The 20,214-nt window shown below is 38.0% G+C and overlaps 1 non-coding gene across 1 annotated transcript; it reads left to right on the top strand.

Annotated features, from left to right (window-relative positions):
• The first annotated feature begins 5,468 nt into the window (after positions 1 to 5,468).
• On the top strand, positions 5,469 to 5,575 carry LOC123942877. Its single transcript, XR_006818510.1, has one exon. It is a non-coding gene; the product is annotated as a U6 spliceosomal RNA (small nuclear RNA).
• Positions 5,576 to 20,214: the final 14,639 nt, after the last annotated feature.

Below are 20,214 nucleotides of genomic sequence, written 5' to 3'. Positions count from 1 at the left end.
CAGGTAGTGGAATAAGCAAGAGGCGGAGAAACATGAATCTATACCCACAAGACAGAAGCAAAGGATTGCAGACCCTGCAGGAAGCCAAAGGCAACTACTGTATAAGAACAAGTGTGGAACTTACTAGTCATTTCTGAAGTTTCATCTGGTGGAAAAATGGAAGGGAAAGAAAAGGGAGAAATCAGTGTGTGTAGAACGAAGAGAATTCAGTTCTTCCATGATGGGGTTGAAAAGGGTAACGACAGGGAGGATGCAGGGAGCTCTAAAACCTTCCTGTTAGCTCAGTGCATCATCTGGTCTTAAGCTCCTAGCCCCGTGCTTCACATCCTCAGGTCTTTTGCTGGTCTGGGGCAGGAGCATGGCTGTCCTCCTTCCTTCCCATCCCTTTTCAGGGCACTTAAACTCCATGGTGCCAGAGATTAACCAAATCTTCCTCTCTTATTCATGACTTTATTTTGAAAGTATATTTATTTTTATTATGTTCAATTACCCAGCCTATAGTACATCCTAAGATTTTTGATGTAGTGTTCATGACTTCATCCCTAAGCTTCAGCTCGGCTTCTGATACAAGAGCTCAGCTAGTTGAAGGAATGTTGAGTATATCTGACTTGCCTTCTGATAATGTCCTCTTGTTTGGCTTAAACTTTGGAATGCTGTTACTTAATTTCCAGACTCAGAATTTTCAATGACTTGAGTTTGGTTTATTTTGACACCCTAGAATTTGACATTGGTTTTGCCCTACCTAGTCACAATATTAGCTTACCCTTCACTCTCTTTCATTTATCGTTTGTAGTTGTCTGATGTATCTGGCAGTTCCTATAATTGCAGCCCACCTACCATCATATCCTGTTCCCTGAAGGGGTGTGTGTGTGTGTGTGTGTGTGTGTGTGTGTGTGTGTGTTGGTGTTTGGGACAAGGGGCAGAATAGGACATGAAGAAAGAGAAGGTATTGGGAGAAAAGAATGGGGAATTCTGTGCAGACTAGATCCTTAGTATTATTCTTTGGTGCACTTTTCCCAGGAAACTTGGAAGAAAACTGGTAAGACCTCAGTCTATTTAAATTTGATTGTTTTTTCCTTCTTTTACATTTGTTTTAAAATTTGCTTTCCTTTTTTAAAATTTTCTTTATATTGTCTCTGTTGTCTTTGAAGAGGCCCTTTATGAACTACAAATTATTTCAGAAGTAAAAAGCTACCCTCATTCTTTCTCTGTTACTTTAGAAATTTCTGTATTATTATAGAAGCCATTATGACCATTACTGGGGACATTTTCTTCCTTTTTTTCTTAAGAAATAACTTTAGGGTATTCTCAGCAAATGAAACTGAGATGCATGAAAACGTGTCTAAAACCACTGTCCTTATGGTAATAGATACATTTGAGACAGGGGACAAGCCCTCTATACACTGTAGAAGATCAAAGAAAACACCAGAGGAAAAAGATAGATAAGAGACTTACCACTGGGCCCAGTATATTGCACTAAAAATAGAAACAAATTATTGTGGTTGTTGAACATGATAAACACACATACCACTGTTTTCCAAAGGAGAACAGTTAAATACCTTGCCAGAATTACTAAATCCCAGTCATCAGGATTAAGTATTTTTACTGGACTGTATCCTCTCCCCAAGAATCAGATCTTCCCCTAGGATACTTGTAACCCTGTTTTAGTTAGAGGGAGACACATTTCATGCTTGCCTTTAACTGCTACAGGTGTTTGAAGTAAAATCTTTATTGTATTCCTTTCCCTTAATTTTTCCCATCTTTTTTCTGTCATGTCACTGTTTTTATTTATTTATTTATTTATCACCAAATTTTTTTTATTTCTTATTTTTTATAAACATATAATGTATTTTTATCCCCAGGGGTACAGGTCTGTGAATCACCAGGTTTACACACTTCCCAGTGCTCACCATAGCATATACCCTCCCCAATGTCCATAACCTCCCTCCCCCTCTCCCAACCCCACCTCCCCCCAGCAACCCTCAGTTTGTTTTGTGCGATTAAGAGTCACTTATGGTTTGTCTCTCTTCCAATTCCATCTTGTTTCATGTCACTGTTTTTCACTCTCTTGGCCTTCCTTCTTTTGTCTTCTTTCTCATTTCTTATGTCTTTCCCCAGATTCGCTCTATTGCATCTTTGCTTTGGAACATTCTTCTAATGTATACTGACATACTACCATAATTATTTTTTAAGATTTTATTTATTTATTTGACAGAGATCACAAGTAGGCAGAGAGGTAGGCAGATAGAGAGAGAGGAGGAAGCAGGCTACCGGCTGAGCAGAGAGCCTCATGTGGGGCTCGATCCCAGGACCTTGGGATCATGACCTGAGCCAAAGCCAGAGGCTTTAACCCGCTGAGCCACCCAGGCACCCTACCATAATTATTATTAGAAAAATGTTATGCTACCTATGGTGAATTTGAGTAATATATATGAGTTGATGTATATATAGGAAACTTACCAATAGGTCCTGGAGTTTGCACTAAAAAGAAATCAAGATTGGGATATTAGTATGACTGTATGAAGAATAAATTTTTCATTAATTTTATTCTAGGGTGGGGCTTTGGGAGGTAGAGAAGAAGTGATAATAGTAATAACACTAGGGAGAACTAATTCAGGTATGAGAAATACATAGCAAAAGAGATATTTAGCATATATTGCAACTCAATCTGAGATGAGGATCTCTCTAGAATCACTGTCAACCTAGGAGAGGCTAGAGACATTAAAGATATAAACTTTGTATTTTTCTTTCCTGTCAGTAATAAAAGATGGTGCTCTTTTAAAGGACCACCCCATACTAAAATATTTCTGACCAACTAATATGCTCTAGGGTAGGCATGAAGGTAGGATGTAAGGATATAGTCTTCTCAGTTTCCAGCTCACTGACTACTGCTTTGAGATTGGCTTGTATCTCTGGGAAAAAGTCAACAAAACCTTCAGTTTTTAATGAGAATTTGGCCTTCAATTGATTTTCTAGTTCTGACTAAACCTGCTATCTTACTTGACAACATTCCTTTAATTTAAGAATGATCCTTGGGGTACCTGGGTAGTTCAGTCAGTTAAGCATCTGACTCTTTTTTTTTTTTTTTTTTTACTTTTCTTGTATTTAGTTTTTTTTTTTTAATTTATTTTTTATTTGTTTATTTGTTTATTTACAGCATAACAGTGTTCATTGTTTTGGCATCACACCCAGTGCTCCATGCAGTACATGCCCTCCCTATTACCCACCACCTGGTTCCTCAACCTCCCACCCCCCCCGCCCCTTCAAAACCCTCTGGTTGTTTTCAGAGTCCATAGTCTCTCATGGTTCATCTCCCCTTCCAGTTTCCCTCAACTCCCTCTCATCTTCATTACCCCATGTCCTCCATGTTATTTGTTATGCTCCACAAATAAGTGAGACCATATGATACTTGACTCTCTCTGCTTGACTTATTTCGCTCAGCATAATCTCTTCCAGTCCCGTCAATGTTGCTACAAAAGTTGGGTATTCATCCTTTCTGATGGGCAGAAGATATGAACAGACACTTCTCCAATGAAGACATACAAATGGCTATCAGACACATGAAAAAATGTTCATCATCACTAGTCATCCGGGAGATTCAAATTAAAACCACATTGAGATACCACCTGACACTAGTTAGAATGGCCAAAATTAGCAAGACAGGAAACAACGTGTGTTGGAGAGGATGTGGAGAATGGGGAACCCTCTTACACTGTTGGTGGGAATGCAAGTTAGTGCAACCACTTTGGAGAACAGTGTGGAGATTCCTGAAGAAATTAAGAATAGAGCTTCCCTATGACCCTGCAATTGCACTGCTGGGTATTTACCCAAAAGATACAGATGTAGTGAAAAGAAGGGCCATCTATACCCCAATGTTTATGCAGCAATGGCTACAGTCGCCAAACTGTATGCCCTTCAACGGATGAATGGATAAGGAAGATGTGGTCCATATACACAATGGAGTATTATGCCTCCATCAAAAAGCATCTGACTCTTGATTTCAGCTCTGGTCATGACATCGAGACCCACATTGTGCTCCATGCTCAGAACACAGTCTGGTTAAGACTCTTCTCCTCTCCCTCAATCACTCTCTCTTTAAAATAAATAAATAAACAAATAATAAAAATTAAAAAAAATGTAAGGAAGAGTGATTCTTGTTGATAAACTGCATGTGAACTGGGAGAACTATAAATACCCTTTAGAAAGTCATATCTTTGGGATTCCCTAAGTGTAGTGACTATGTATTTGGGCATGTTCCTTATAGGATCCCTGCAGGTTATGTTGTGGAGTTCTTATAGGATATTTTGGTTCTTGGGCTTCTAACTCCAAGCAACTCCTATATGCAGCCTATGGGAGGCAATGGGTGCCTGGGTGGCAATGCAGACACTTGCATAGACCACATCAAGGACTACTGTCACAGACAAGAGGTGGTTGATGCTGCCCTACTGGCAAGCTGTGTTTCCTTCCTTAAGTCCTGCTGAGTAGCCTGGTGAAAGCTGGGATCATCTCGTGAGACTGTATGGTTAATTGAGTCTAAAAAGACCACTCCACCTTTCAGTGGGCATTACATTATCTTTCTTCTCCATAGCTCCTTGCTTCATTGGAACTCATTAGGGGAAATATCCCAGTTCTAACCCATAAGTCCCCAAACCTTTAACTCTGAATTTTTTTTTCCCATGTAAAAAAGCTAGAAGGTAGATTACCATTTGTGGATATTGTGGGCCATGAGTTGTAGACAAGCTAGAAATTTAGGTATTTTGCAAAAGTAATTTAGTATTTGCTTGACTGTATCTATTTTTAAAAAATACCCTTGATCCTGGATTAGAATTCTTGGGACATTTACCCTCTGGTATAAGCCACTAAAAATTTAGACAGATAATCATTTCAAATATTATTTTGTTTTCTTTGTTTTCCTGTATTTTCTTACTCATTCCTTTTTAAACTTGTGACTCATTTGTAGACTTCTTTCACTTCTCTTTCTCAGCTTTAGTTATATTCATTTATTCTTTTTTCTTTTTTTATTCTCCTGCCTCCAACTCAATCTCCTGCCTTCAACTTCCTTCCTACATTTTTCCTTTTAAATTTCTTTTGATTTTTCTCTTTTTACCATATACCTTTATTCTCTGTTAGTCTTTGTATTGCATTTTCTCTCACTTTCTCTCCCCATAGGCATTTTTGTCCACTATTTTTAATATTATAAGTACATTGTATTCCTAACAGCCTTTTAGAACACTCAAAATGGTAGTGGAAAGAACTCAAGAGTTATCACAACTTCAGTTCCAACTTCATTAATCATCTTCCTTCCCTTATTTTTTTGAGGAATGACTTCTGAATCTCAATTTTTTCATCTCTCATGATGGGTATAATACCCACTTTACCTACCACCATGGAAATGCTGTGTAGAGCCAACAAAATAATGCATGGGAGAATTAGAAAAATGGTAAACCACTACAGGAATCATATAGGGAGTGTTCACTTCAGCAGCACATATACTAAAATTGGGACAATACAGAGAAGATTAGCATGGCCTGTGGGCAAGGATGACAGGCAAATTCATGAAGGAATCACACCAAGAGAGACTAGGTACAGATACAGGACCTACATTCATTCTGTCAGGCAAATATTTTTTTAGGTTTCTAATTTCACAAATTCTTAATTTTTGTTAGGAATCCTATAACCTAGTGTGTGAAGCAAAAACTATTTGCTCTTAGTTTGTAAATATGTAATTATGGACAACTGTATCTTGGAACCTATTATTATTTATAATAACCTAACATTATTTATAATGTTTCCATGGAAAAATGTTGCTAAAAGTTGGCAAAATAAAACCTAACTAGAGTGGACAGAAATTTTCATAGACATTAGATAGTAAGAAATACATAATCTAATAATCTAATCTAAGAACATAATCTAATAAAAATTATTTTCAGGGAAAGCAAGAAGTTTATGTGTTACATTCCAAATGTTTATTACATGTTGGTTCTAGAAAGCTAGATTATAGAACTTAGAAAAGACCTCTCCTAGTGGGGGTTATTTTTTCACTTCATATTTCAGTTTCATAGTTAGTATCTTTTTATTGCAGAACCTGGGTGAATCTAACCTCTAAGAATTCTGAATGGGATAATGAGGCAGTGGAAAAACTTGATCCTGGAGTCCATAGGCATGAATCATTTGAAATAATAATCAACTGAGCGTTAGATGACTTACCAATGGTTTTTTGAGAGAGCTCTAGAAAAATAAACAGAAGGAAAGAGAAAAGAAATCAGTTGCTGCTCTGGGGCACTGGAGCCCATAGTTCTCATTTGCATACTTTTCCTGGTGAGAATCTGTGCCATTAAACTTGTCAGCTACAGCAGGGTAGTAGGGACGCTGACTTTCTTCATGGATGCTAATACATATAAGGGCTTCCTTATCTAATAGATTCACTGAGAGGCTAAGTAGCAAAGGTACTAAACAGAAGTCACCGTTTTGGCCCATTTAAACCCCGCAGAGGGTTGGAAAAATCCTTCTACATTTAAACTTAATTTTCTTCCTTTCCCCTATAATTTCACTTATATCTATCTCATTCTGTTTTTAAAAGTCCTTCGTGTGATGTTGATAAGCCCCTGGAAACATTCAAGAGTTCATCTTCCACTTTATAGTTTGTGTTTGGCACTGGAATGTACATCCACACTATCATTAATGATTTACTGAAACGGTAGGTAGACGACAACAAAAAGTCCGAGAAAATGTGGACCCCAAACCACTGAAATCCCGACACAGAATCCAGGGAAAGGTCCCTAAGATACTATAGGAAATTAAAATTCTCTACAGTGAAGAATCAGGCAGTAAACTTACTGATAGGTTCCGTAGGGCCTGCTGAGAGAAAGGGAGAGAGAGAGGAAGAGGAGAAGAGTGGGGGGAGAGGGAGATAATCAGTATGCTTTATCACTTGGAGGGAAATAACCATTCTTCAACCCTCACTCTAGAGGGAGTGTCCTAAGTAGAAACCCTAGGAAAATCACGGGCTGTTTGCATGGCAATCCTCAGACAGGCTCCGTTTTGTACAATATAGGGGACTTCCAGGAATGGGGCCGTCCCTTGTTTTCAGTAATATTTGCAACATTTAGAGGAGTGGGATAGACTTATTCCATACTAATTCATAATGTCTTCTTTAAAAATTCCCCTCTCTTTTTTCTGTCATTCCATTAAGATCTTATTGTTATTTGAAAAGTGAACCTTCCTTTTTTGACAGGGTATTGTGACTGCTATTAAGAGGATCCTTTTCTTTTCTATTTTCTTATGCTAGCCCATGGGCTTTGTAGTCTCTCTACTTCATGCATGGCTTCTTTGGAAACTGTGTAATGGGAATACTAGAGAAGTTGAGAAACATGGCATCAAGAAAGCAGGGCAGATCAGTACTTAAGACTTTGTGGGTGAGAAAGTAAAGGAACCAGAGTGCAGAAGCAAATTTGATACTTACGAATTGGTGCTGTGAATTGCACTAAAATACAAAGAAGAGGAAAATCAGCAGGTTTGATATTACCAGAATGCTCATGCCACCAATATTCTTTTTAAAGAAACTGTGAAGCAGCTGAACCAGAGGGAGAATTACTACTGCATATCAGTAGATAATTTTAACAAAGAAGCCCCATAGCCCTCCCTCCAGATTAAGTCATTTGGCATTCATCTTCAATGAGAAAACTATGGCAGAGGGAAACATATAAAACTGGGGTTGAAGGTTGTCATCTTTCCTTCACTTTCATTCCTCCTCCCTTTCCCTCTCTGCCCAGCCCAATACTCAGCTCTCTCAAAGGACTGACACTCCTGGGGTAAGTGGGATGTCAGTTCTGTGTTTTTTTTTCCCATCACCATCTCCTCTTTTGTCTTTATCATGCTTATTTTTTTGCCTTCTTCTAGAACCACCTGCTCTTGGGATGCTTCCTCAGTTTAAGGAAGTCCACAAATAGTTATTTTAATTATTTTCGTAATAATAAGGGGTTTCCCCCGGGTTTAAATATTTATTTGTATTTCATATTATTTTAAATATTAATGATTTTACTTTCCCTTGTCTTAAACTCGGTGACAGTTCAGGGTGGTTTTTTTTGTTTTGTTTTGTTTTGTTTTGTTTTGTTTTCTGATGTCTTGAGCATCAGGAGGGGTCAGTAATTCAAATGTAATCATGCAATTAGCTTGAGTAAGAAAGCCTGGATATAGAAAGAGCTTGGGTAAGGAGAAGTCCCATAGCTCACAGAAGACCAAAGAGTGTTAGAATTAAGAAGCAGAAAAGGAACTCACTTATGGGTCCAATGGTTCCAGCTAAAATATGAGAAAAACAAGACAGACTAATTAGAATTGTTCTTCGGCGCAGAAAATTTAGTTTGCACTGAAATTATTTTGGGGAGAACATCATAAATGCAGACACAGGGAACAAAATTTCTACTTCAGGAGAAGAATAAATACATTCTTTTCTTCATTCTCCACCATGGAGGATCCCCGTAACACTGGTATCTGACAGCTGGAGTTGCAGGGATGCAGTGCTCAGGGTGCCTTTCCTGATGAATCCCTGAAACTCAGTAGATTCCACAAGCCATTGCTTTTCTTCTAGCTGGGCTAATTTGAACTTGTTTGGCCAGAACATATGGCCTCATCTTCCGAAGGGGGCAGTGGGAATTTCTGTCTCCTGTGGGTGACCTCAGCTCCCTTATTAATTAGAGTAATTTGGCCTGCAATATCTGAGCATAAAAGGGAATAGGAACTCTCAGATGGCTCAAGACTTTCATAGGTGCAGTTGGCTGGTAAAGAGCTTGAGGCACTAGACCCACATGCTTACCAATAACAGCCTTCTTTACAAACACCATACATACAGACACCTCTCTGTACCTCTAGGGCCACATGTGCTTTAGTGACACTTCCCCAGTGTTTGTTCGTGATTGACTTTATTTTAATCAGGTTTCATGTGTATAAATGCTCCAGGAAGAGCAGACTCAGCGTGTGATTTGTCATGAGCTCGAACCCTCAAATTCTTCTTCTTCCTTTAGTGTTGCCCCTGCCCTAGGAAGATCCTCAGGAGTGATGGATAGAAATACGTTAATAAATGAATGAACCCTTGGTGAGTTTCATTTTTCTTGTCATTGACTTTAAGGTTACTCTTGCTATGGAGGATCTGAAGGGATGGAAGACCTGGTTAAACTTGGATGTAGTGCACTCAAATTTCTATTACTTTTCTAGCTATAAGGGACGGAAATTCTGTTAGTAATGGTTCTAAGGTACCTGGGGATTTTCTTAAAAATGCAGATTCTGATTTAGTGGGTCTTAGGTGGTAATTCTTCACTGCCAAGAAACTCCAAGGTGAGGCTAATGCAGATCCCTGGGCCCAATTTAAGCAACAGGCCATTAAGTGACTGGTAAAATCTCAGAACATGTATAGGTCACTGTTTACATTTATGATTTTTTTTTCTTTTCTGTATCAACTGTCTCTCACCCATCCCTCATTCCCAGTGCTTCTGCCAGAAATGTTTGTTGTAATGTCATTAAGATGCTACCAGGACACTTCTTCCAGACTTATTCTTTGTTAACAGTGGGGGACCCTCAGTCAGTGAGCTGGGACTTGCTGCTAGCTTCCTCTGAGTGTGACTGGGATTTCTAGCAAGGGACCGTCCTACCTTTCTAACACTTTTATTCTTAACACTTTTCCCTTGCCAATTGAGTCTCAAGAGTTTGAGAAATTTAAAAGTAATAGTACTTCCTCAGAAGGCTCCCAGCTTATTAAAATAGGACTAGGGAATCAAGAAGGAGAAAAGAATTGACAATTTGTGCAGGAGGAAATAAAAACATCCATGACTAGCAGAGTCTTACATATTCTAAAGTGTAGTAAAGCAAAGCACATGGGAATGAAAGCGTAGGAAAGGAACTTACTTATGGTTCCTGCTGAACCTGCTAAAATACAAACACAAAGAGGTAAGTCTGGAGACAGCATGACTGAAAGATGTACATTTCAGGAAACTTCAGGTCAAGCATTTACTACATTATTATATTTACATGGAAAGCAGGAAGAAGTAATTCTGGCTACCCTCCTCCCCTTTTTTCCTTAAGGAGACTCTTAAAATCATATTTCCTACAATTATTGTTCTTGTTCTCAATGTTTACTATCTTCCTATTATCAAATCCTTCTAAAATTTTGTTTGTTTTTGGTAAACAACTTCATCCAATCACAGGATTTTTCCTTTCACCTATGAATTAATTTTATTAGCAGAGTTTCCACTTTGCTAAATAAGAAAATTGTCACTTAGAGGGATCCTGAAATCATCCTCAAGCTCCTCACACTGTTAAAGAAAAGGAGAACAGTAAAATAGTGAGATGTCTCCTTTCCTCCTCCTTTATGTGCCTACTTAACCTCTGCTCCAGCCACTGCCCCATAGCAGGCACTTTGTAGAAGACCAAACAAAAACAAAAACAAAAAACAAAAGAACAAACAAAACAAACAAACAAAAAAACTGGAGTTAAAAAATAAGAGAAACTTACATAAAGGTTCTGGAGTTGGTGAAAAATGACAAGAACTATGAGAGATAAAGTTTTGCTTTGTTTAAGAAAAAAAAAAAGACAAGTATAATGTCATCCAGATTTAGACTTTCAGAGAGCATGAAGTGTAGGCAATCCTACTTCTTCCTGCCCATGTGTGTGGTACACATAGTCTTGAGATTAAAGATCCAAGACTAGGGGCATTTGGGTGGTTCAGACGGTTAAGCATCTCTTAATTTTGGCTCAGGTCATGTTCTCATGATCATAAGATCAAGCCCCATGATGGGGTCAGTGTGGAGTCTGCTTAAGATTCTCTCTCCTTCTCCCTCTGCCCCTCCCCATTCTCTCCTGCACAATCTCTCTCTTTCTCAAATAAATAAATAAACATCCAAGACTAGAGAGTCCAAGCTTCACTACTCTCTAGTTCTATGACTACATAAGTCACTAAACTTTCAAAACATTACTTTCCTTATCTTTAAAATGCAAATTATATCTCCTTTCTTAGAGGCATGGTTACGGTGAAAAATCAAGAATAATAATGGATAGGAAAGCTGATAAGTTCTTTCAGAATTGTTATGGATAAAACTATTCAGTGACTACAAAGGAATGAAACTCTTATGCAAAATAGGAAGTTTTCATTGTGTTTAAAGTCTTCAGCTTTAGCTTACTTCTTTTCTGTTTTCTCAATTTTTCCCTCCTACATCTTTTTTTTTTTCAGCATAACGGTATTCATTGTTCTTGCACCACACCCAGTGCTCCATGCAATACATGCCCTCCCCATTACCCACCACCTGGTTCCCCAACCTCCCACCCCCTGCCCCTTCAGAACCCTCAGGTTGTTTTTCAGAGTCCATAGTCTCTCATGGTTCATCTCCTCTTCCAATTTTCCTCAGCTCCCTTCTTCACTCCATCTCCCCATGTCCTCCATGTTCTTTGTTATGCTCCACAAATAAGAGAAACCACATGATACTTGACTCTCTCTGCTTGACTTATTTCACTCAGCATAATCTCTTCCAGTCCATCCATGTTGCTACAAAAGTTGGGTATTCATCCTTTCTGATGGAGGCATAATACTCCATCGTGTATATGGACCACATCTTCCTTATCCATTCATCCATTGAAAGGCATCTCGGTTCTTTCCACAGTTTGGTGACCGTGTCCATTGTTGCTATAAACACTGGGCTACAGATGGCTCTTCTTTTCACTACATCTGTATCTTTTGGTTAAATACCCAGCAGTGCAATTGCAGGGTCATAGGGAAGCTCTTTTTTTACTTTCTTGAGGAACCTCCCCACTGTTCTCCAAAGTGGCTGCACCAACTTGCATTCCCACCAACAGTGTAAGAGGGTTCCCCTTTCTCCACATCCTCTCCAACACACGTTGTTTCCTGTCTTGATAATTTTGGCCATTCTAACTGCTATCAGGTGATATCTCAATGTGGTTTTAATTTGAATCTCCCTGATGGCTAGTGATGATGAACATTTTTCATGTGTCAGATAGCCATTTGTATGTCTTCATTGGAGAAGTGTCTGTTCATATCTTCTGCCCATTTTTGATGATTATCTGTTTTGCATGTGTTGAGTTTGAAGAATTCTTTATAGATCCTGGATATCAACCTTTTGTCTGTACTGTCATTTGCAAATATCTTCTCCCATTCGGTGGGTTGCCTCTTTGTTTTGTTGACTGTTTCCTTTGTGGTGCAGAAGATTTTGATCTTGATGAAGTCCCAAAAGTTCATTTTTGCTTTTGTTTCCTTGGCCTTTGGAGACATATCTTGAAAGAAGTTGCTGTGGCTGATATCGAAGAGGTTACTGCTTATGTTCTCCTCTAGGATTCTGATGGATTCCTGTCTCACATTGAGGTCTTTTATCCATTTCGAGTTTATCTTTGTGTACGGTGTAAGAGAATGGTCGAGTTTCATTCTTCTACATAGAGCTTTCCAGTTTTCCCAGCACCATTTATTGAAAAAACCGATGTTTTTTCCCCTGGATATTTTTTCCTGCTTTGTCGAAGATGATTTGTCCATAGAGTTGAGGGTCCATATCTGGGCTCTCTACTCTGTTCCAGTGGTCTATGTGTCTGTTTTTATGCCAGTACCATGCTGTCTTGGTGATCACAGCTTTGCAGTAAAGCTTGAAATCAGGTAACGTGATGCTGCCAGTTTTGTTTTTGTTTTTCAACATTTCCTTAACAATTCAGGGTCTCTTCTTATTCCATACAAATTTTAAGATTATTTGCTCCAGCTCTTTGAAAAATACTGGTGGAATTTTGTTCGGAATGGCATTAAAAGTATAGATTGCTCTAGGCAGTATAGACATTTTAACAATGTTTATTCTTCCAATCCAAGAAAATGGAATGGTCTTCCAGCTTTTCATGTCTTCTTCAATTTCTTCCATGAGTGTTCTGTAGTTCCTTGAGTACAGATCCTTTACCTCTTTCATTAGGTTTATTCCCAGGTATCTTATGGTTCTTGGTGCTATAGTAAGACTCCACCCCCAAACTACTAGAACTCATACAGCAATTCAGTAACATGGCAGGATACAAAGTCAATGTACAGAAATCAGTGGCTTTCTTATACACTAACAATGAAAATACAGAAAGGCAAATTAGAGAATCGATTCCATTCACTATAGCACCCTCTTACATCTTTTATTGTCATTTGGAAAGTTCTGAATGCCGGTGACAGGGCATTTTCATGAGCACTTCATTGTGTTGTTTTGGTTTGCTGATCTGTGTGATTTCACTTTAAAAAAAAAAAATCCCTTTTATTCCGTGGTTATCTCAGTACCTTAGTTATACCCATTGATGTTCCAGTGAGATTGGCAGCAGTGGAGAACCATTGCTTCTTCCTTCAGAGGAACCAATCTTACTTTAAGATGTCAAGACATCTTTACTGAAACAAGTTTATGTATGTGATGAATTAATTTTCCCATGGAATTTCAAAGGTTTTAGTTTTAAAACCTACTTTGGACTTCTATTTTCCTGTTCTGGAAATTTTTGCTGAAATTCTTCCTCCTTATTGTTTTCTTCTCCACTCTTTCTTCTTTTACATATTCAAATCTTTTTTTCCTTATGTAGTTTTATTTCTCTATTGAACGTTGCTTAAGGGCCGATGTATTATTTTAAAAAATTATATTTAGTAAGAAAGCTTTTAGGTAGTTAAAAATTTGCAGCTTATTTCTCTTAAAATTATTAAAGTTTTTACTTGTATATTTATGACTCCGTTTTTGTTTGCCAGTTTGTTGAGTTTAGGGGGAAATAGTAGCTTTTCACAGAAATGTTAGGATCTCAGCACTTGGGAAGAGATCCTGCCTTTTCTATGTGCTATAGACTAAGGTAATGTACTGCCATTTCCACTACCAAACAAAGATAATTTATAAAATATAGCACCCATATACTTAGTATTTAAGAATATTGACCCATATTAGCATGATGAATATATTTGAGTTAATAGGCTAATTCTGATCAATTAGTAGCATTGATTAGTAGCATCCCAGGACATGAGAAAATTTTTAGATTGTATGTGGGCTAAGCAGGAAAGAGAACTATGATCACCCAGTGGTACCTGCCACAGGCAAAAGTATACAGAGAGGAACATATATCATATATTTTTGGAAATTTTTGAACTTAGAGTTTTGTAGCCTTGTCCAGTTGAAGACAAATAATTATGCATGACAGTGAAATGTTTCCACTTACTTTCAAAGTGAAGAAGCAGATAAAAAGCTTAATTGTAAGACTTGAATATCCTGCCAAATCACAGAGTATTATGTATGTTTAGATTAAGGGCATAGCTTCTGTGCACAGTCTGCCTAATGAGAATATCAGAATTAGTTATCCTAGAGAGTGCCAAAGTTTCCACTCTAAATGGAAATCCTGGTTGTCTTTGTGGGGGACACATGCCCAATTGCTGCAGCAAGTCTCATGAGTTGTGAATCTGTCAGTTTAAGGAGATAGTGGGGAATTTGGGTACTTGAAAAGTGCGCACTCTATCTAGAAGCATTCACGTTCAGAATTTAAAATAACGCAATGCTCCTCAACCAGAACACATGTACAGGTGGCACTGGGCTAGTGGGTTGCCAATTTGGGAGCTCTACTTTGGAAAAGGAAGGGGTTTAAGTGAGTACCCTACATATTTCAACAATAGTAGAGTGTGAGATTCACATCACCACAGATTATGGCCTGGATCAGGATAGACCAAATAAATTCCTTTGTTTTACTAATTTAATCATAGGTGTTGGTTGGGTCACATTTAATTAAAACCTGTAATTCACAAACTTGTTCAGGTTGTGAAGTACCTGGAAGTTGTGATATTTTTAGAAAAATCATTAAATCATGATTTTTGAGCAAGAAGTAATTTTACTCACTGTGACCAAAAATATAATATTCAGTATGAAAAATTTTATGAGAAGCATATAGCTCAGAAGAAAAAAAAATCTGTCAACCAGGATTATCTCTTTTAAAATTTTTTGTGTCACTTTCCCTAATTCCTTACTTTTCTGCCCCTCATTCCTCTCTCTGTCTTCCCTTTGTTTAGAAAATGTATTCATTTTGCTTCGGAAATAAATGGAAATCAGTTCCAGCAGAATGATTTAAGCCTTATCACGTCAATTTTCTTCTTTCTCCATTCATGTATTCTATATTCTCTCACTTTTCTGTTAGTTTTTCGATTGGTAGTTGAAATTGTAACAGTTTAATGAGAAATTAAATAACTTGCCTATGTTCAAAGAAACAGTAAATAGGGAGCTGGAATACAACTCTAGGCAGCCTGGCTCCAGAACCCATTGTTCCCATTGTTACAGAACCCATCTGTAACAGTCTCCCTGTATATTTATAATACATTAATTAACAACCAAACTTATTTTTAAAGTGGTTTTTAATAGTTATTATGCCACTCGCAATTCATGGAGAAATAATGCATATTTTCAATAATGGGGTGAGCAGCAACTTATTCCCAAGGCCACAGCCAAAGTAAATTGCATAATTTCCTTCTTTGTGGGGGTGGGGGAGTGATGTAGTTAGAAAGGGACACAGAGTCCAGGGAGGGCCTCTTGGGAGGGAAGAAAATCAAATTTGCTCTAGGAGGGAGAGGGAGTTAATGGAAAAGTACAAGGTTACAGAAAAAAGAAGTTATGGCTGCTGAAGAAAAGGTGGGGCTGGGAGTAGAGGTCCCATGACATAACATGAGTGCAGGAATTTGCTTGAAAGCAAGAGGGGCGTGTCATTGTCTTGGGGAGAAAGGTGAGATGGGTGAGCATGGTGCAGATAAGATAACTAAAGAAGGAGAAGGTCGAGAATGATGAACCTCAAACCCTCTCACTCTGACATAGCATATCTCCCCAGATAAGACAAGATATCCTCTGCCTAGTTTGGGAGCCCTATAACAGCAAATTTTGAAAGAAGAACAAAAACTTACTCATGGATCCTTGCAGTAATACTAAAGAACAATAACAAATATTCAAATCAGTTTAGAGTTAATGCTTTAAATAATCCATCCATTTCCCAGAAGTCTTTACAGAAACTGTACTCTCCATTCCCCAGTAGGCACATGGGTTACCACCCATGGATCTTGAATCTTCCTCCGCCTTGGACACTACCCAGGAGTGAAATTCTCAGGGAAGTCTCCAGGTTTACTGTATTTTCAACATTCTGATTTCATCCAGCACCTTTCCTTTCCCCTGTTTTCCACTCCTCCCTCTTTCTTTCTTTCCTCTTCTCAGTTTGGAGAATCTCCTCTCCATGAAGTAATAGCTTCAAGAACTGAAGAAAGACAATGTTACAAAGGTTCCAATTTTATAACAAAAGAAGACCGAGGTGGAGAGAGTCTGTGCCTGAGTATGTGAAAAAAATATATGTAGTTTTCATCTCCAATTTTTCTAATTCAAAGCTCAACGCACTTTCCTCTGTACTGCATAGAGTTTTCTCTTTCTGTTCTTTCTGGAATATTCCCTTAAAAAGTAAATTAACTTCTTCCTACATATTGACATTCTCTCTCTCTCTCTCTCTTTTGTTCTTTTTATTACTCTCTGGAGTGTTCCTTTTATTAAAAAAACCTAAATAATAGGAATGTTTCTGGAACTTTCAGTATTAAATCATGACAGTACTAGTAATATGTAAACTACTATAGCATGAACCCCACTATATTCAGTGGCAGAAGGCTGAGCATTTGTCTTATTTGCCTTATGGTGGAAGTTAAATTCCTGTGTGAAGTTGGATCTTAGATCATTTCCGTCATCCTTTTGGAAATTTATTTAACCAACCTCTAAAAAGACAAGATTTAACAATGCTCTGTTAGGTTCAACTTTTAATGACTCATTTAGTCTAAATCCACAAACTGAAGTCCTGTGTTCCTGGGCTTTCCTTAGCTAATCAAATCTAGGATAATGGGGAAGCAAAAAGACTGACATTCTAAGTTTAGGACCTGCCTGGAAAGGGGAAGACAGGGAGAACAAGATCCCCAGATATCAAGGATTCATGGCAGAGAAACAATCAAACATGCTTAGTTCCCTTGTAAACTGTGCTAAATGACACACTGGTAAATTCATGAGATCAGCTGTTTAAAGTCATCAGAGTTAAACCCCTTTGAGGAGAAGCTTCAGGAAGAAGCTCTCCACTCCCTTTCCCTGTGATTTGGTCACAAATAGTAGAAAGATCCTGTGCTTTGGTGCCATGAAAGAGGCACAGAGGCCAGACAGAGGACTGGAGATGAACAGGGAGGTCATTTACGTCTTCTTTGTAAAGGCTGAAACTCTGAAGGGAACGTGGAAGACGTTAAGTCTTGGTTACACTTTCTTTAATTGTCCTTACACCTCTTGCCTACTCATGTGTGTGTTTCCTGAATTGAGAAATAGAAAGGGACTTAAATATTCTGGAGTTGACACTGAGGAATAATAGCAAAATCCACAAGACTTTGGATGAATAGTGTAAAAAGCTTATGATTCTCATGGAACTCTTTTTAGAGAGGGGATCCAGATTAGTCTTCATGAGATACATACAGTGGGTGTTCAGATGCTAGAATGCTTGAATTTCAATCCTAATTCCTCTATTTACTATCTGTGTGACCTTGCACAAGTCATTTAATTTTTTGTGTCTTAGAGTATTCATTTTAAGTACAAAATTTATAGTAATATGTAATTCATAGCATTGCTATGAAGGTGTAACACATATACTTCATCTATATTATAACAATAGTTTCAAATTGCAGTCCTTATCTATGTATACCTGTATACACCTGCATGGGACAGATGGACCATAGCCTCCTCTGTCTCAGGCACAGTGCTGGTTTAAGATTTTCAGAGAAATAATAGAATTAAACCCTTTGTGTGCCTGGTATGAGAGCCCTTCCCTAAGTTACCATAGTCCACTGAGATGTCTCTGAGAATGACCTCTCAGGAGGGCCTCATTCATCCTCTAGGACCACACAGTGTGTTGAACTTCAGGGGTGAATGGCCCCATGCATCTTTCAGCTAAATACTATATATAATAACTAATTACTCACCTTCCTCTGAGATTAATCCCAACATGTATCACATGTCCATTTACCTTATTCGCCATCAGAAGATAATTCTCATTTTAAGGAGCATATTATCATAATGATTAGTATAACTCTTAATCTGATTTTCTTTCTTACACTCTGAAATCCTGTACACTATGCTGTCTGAAATTACTATCAGCAGATTCCCCTATATCTTTAATTTCTCCAAATGTTCTGTCCATCATTTTGTTTTAACAAGCCCAATTGTCCTTTAAAGTACTATGCCTCTTGCAGCCCTCTGAGCAATGGTTATTTTTGATTCCACACTCATATACCACGGGGCCTTGAAATATTGCAGGAGAAATTGAAGACTTGAATTGATTGTTTAACACATATCAACCTGAAGATATTTGACTTTGTTCCTGTGGTAAGTTATTTCTGTGACTTAACTGGATGAAAACAAAGCAAAACTAAATAAAACCTGATTTGGGGGCGCCTGGGTGGCTCAGTGGATTAAGCCACTGCCTTCGGCTCAGGTCATGATCTCAGGGTTCTGGGATCGAGTCCCGCATCGGGCTCTCTGCTCTGCAGGGAGCCTGCTTCCTCCTCTCTCTCTGCCTGCCTCTCTGCCTACTTGTGATCTCTCTCTCTGTCAAATAAATAAATAAAATCTTTAAAAAATAAAAATAAATAAATAAATAAATAAATAAATAAAACCTGATTTGATTATAGCAGTAATGAAATATTGAGCTTGATGGTTTTCCAAGGTCATTGTGTAAGATATATCTATATCTATATCTTACATATACATATTATATGTCTATGTAAAAAAGCAACCTTATTCATCACATGCAGTTATGTCAGTAATGGACTAGAAAAATAATTTTGAGATTTAGATTAATTCACATTTTTTGCATTCTTAGATTACATATTAAAAATTGATGTAATATTTTTTACATATGCATAATATTCTAAATTTCCTTTCAAGAAGATACATTAAATTTTAAAAAGTAAATTTTAATGGTGTCCTGGGGATAGTTGGACAAGCACATGACTTAATTAAAAGCTCAGTGTGTAGGGCACCTGGGTGGCTCAGTGGGTTAAGCCTCTGCCTTCGGCTCAGGTCATGATCTCAGGGTCCTGGGATCGAGTCCCACATCGGGCTCTCTGCTTGGCAGGGAGCCTGCTTCCTCCTCTCTCTCTCTACACCTGCCCCTCTGCCTACTTATGATCTCTCTCTGTCAAATAAATAAATAAAAAATTAAAAAAAAAAAAGCTCTGTGTGTAGAACCTCCATTTTACCTTCTATGAACTATGTGCCTTTGGGTAAGTTAGATAATATCCTTGAATTCAGTTTCTTATCTATAATACCTGTGAATATGGATTCAACAAATATGACTTATGTAATTACAGCTGTCCCCCTTACTCTCATTCCCTGCCCTTTTCACAGCCTTCTTCTTTCCTCCTGCTTCTGAGCAAAAGAAGGTATTTTGTTTTGCTGAAACCCTCATAGCCAGCTAAAACTATTTGAATCTTCTCTGTATTCATAATCGGTTGACTTTTCATTTTCCAAAGCTCTCATTAACTTCAGGTAAAGTGCTTGATTATAGAGAAGGAAGAAAAGTTGACGGACAAGGATAGGCAGAGTTAGGGTATGACCTCCAGGTCTGTGATACACCAAAGGGAATTAGAGGAACTTATCTCTTTGTTCTCCTAAAAAGAAACACAAAAAAGTTTATGGGGTTGTCTGGCTTTTTTTTTTTATTGCTGCTTTTCATTTTGGGAATATTAGAACAGGGAACCCCTGGGAGCACCAACCCCTGAGTGTCAGCTGTGGCTCAGGGACACATATCTCCTCCATTGTTGCCATTCAAAACTGGGGATACCTTGAATTGAGTTGGAGAAAGGTAAAGGAACTTACCAATACTTGATCGAGACAGTCCTAAAAGAAAGCAAACAAGAATGAGATTTGTGTATTTTAGGGAGAATCTAAGATAACATAGATTACATATGAGGAAAAGGTTGTGGGAAAGAGAGCAGCAATGGGTCACATCTCATTTTCTATTACCAGGGACAACACAGTGTGGTGGGTAGATGAACATCCATCTATGGATTATTTTTTGGGCTTTTGTGTATTTATTTATTAATACTCTCATGGCAGGGTGGGATTACAACATCTATATAGCCTATCTTTTAATTTCTCTTAGTAAGGGAATAACAATATTTGTGAGGATTGCTAGCTT

This window comes from Meles meles, chromosome 5, assembly GCF_922984935.1.
Source record: "Meles meles chromosome 5, mMelMel3.1 paternal haplotype, whole genome shotgun sequence".
Classification (NCBI taxonomy): Eukaryota; Metazoa; Chordata; class Mammalia; order Carnivora; family Mustelidae; genus Meles; species Meles meles.
The sequence above is the reverse complement of the archived record's forward strand: the minus strand, read 5'-3'. Positions and strand labels throughout refer to the sequence as shown.